Source organism: Lissotriton helveticus, chromosome 12 (genome assembly GCF_964261635.1).
Source record: "Lissotriton helveticus chromosome 12, aLisHel1.1, whole genome shotgun sequence".
Lineage (NCBI taxonomy): Eukaryota > Metazoa > Chordata > Amphibia > Caudata > Salamandridae > Lissotriton > Lissotriton helveticus.
The window spans coordinates 127,539,258-127,540,464 of NC_136073.1; the positions used below are offsets into that span (position 1 = coordinate 127,539,258).

Below are 1,207 nucleotides of genomic sequence, written 5' to 3' on the forward strand. Positions count from 1 at the left end.
TTATTTTTCTTTTTTTGCACTGCTCAGAGGGCAGTGGGGAGATGCTCCTCCACCGCAGCTGGACAACGGATGGGGGGCAGGGTATGAAAGAGAGGCACATCCTGCACAGAGCGTCTACTTTGCATGCCCGGGGCACATTGCTTATTTTGCAGGGCCAAAGGTCAAGTGAAATGAGCTTTGTAGACGCAAGAACAGGGGAGACTGGGAGAAGGGCCTGGCCCAAGGCCAGGCACTTTCAATTGATGTCACTTCATATGAAGTCACTGCACAGTGCCAACTAATTAGTATGCTTACTAAGCACTCTAGAATACCACCCTTCTACCCACGAAATGTTAACTGTTTAACAAATTAGGCGAAACGTTGACATGCCTACCAAAAACTACATAAGCGCTTTACATAGAGAAAAAAAACCAATAAATACATATAAAAATACCATTTAAAGTAACATTCGGGAACATCAGTTCTTCTTTGCTGTATTAATTGCTGATAAAAATGGATCGGTCGCTTGGTGATTCTTTTTCAACGTAAAAAATATAAAACGATAGAAGACAAGCTTAATTTTGTTTTAATGACGCCTAAGCTTAAAATGAACACCACATATGTACTTAAACAAGAGACTGGCAACAGCTTTGCTCCGCTTATAACAAAACGTACAGCACACGTCTTGGTCTGTGATCGCATCTCCTATTAATCATCAAACAATAAGACTGTATATGCTAAATGTATACGTACCACTTGTACACTTCTAGGTGTGTGCACTTTAGTGCCTTATAAGCTTTTGACTCGGCCAAGGTAATAAAAAGTGAAAATTCATTTCAACTCTTATTTATAAAAGAAAATAATGCCATGCAAAAATTTCGCCCAACTGCCGTGACATTGCCACCCGCAATGCCGTGACCCGGATTCGAACCGGGGTTGCTGCGGCCACAACGCAGAGTACTAACCACTATACGATCACGGCGAGCTACTTGGGCTCCGACAAATTCGCCGGCTGTAACTGTTATACCCTGTAGAACACTGGTGTCCCTTAGCTGTTTTACACTTATTGTGTGTTTTGTGCCTCCAAAAACCACCCAATATTTCAATGAGCTCCCTAAGATTGTGCTCCTCTTCCAAATATCAAATATACTGCATCATATCAAATATACTGCATCAACGTCCTTGGGACGCTGTATAACTTATCTACGAAAAGTATGAACGCAGAAAA

General features: G+C 41.8%; 1 non-coding gene across 1 annotated transcript; it reads right to left on the reverse strand.

Annotated features, from left to right (window-relative positions):
• Positions 1-889: 889 nt before the first annotated feature.
• On the reverse strand, positions 890-961 carry TRNAH-GUG (transfer RNA histidin (anticodon GUG)). The gene has a single exon. It is a non-coding gene; the product is annotated as a tRNA-His (tRNA).
• Positions 962-1,207: the final 246 nt, after the last annotated feature.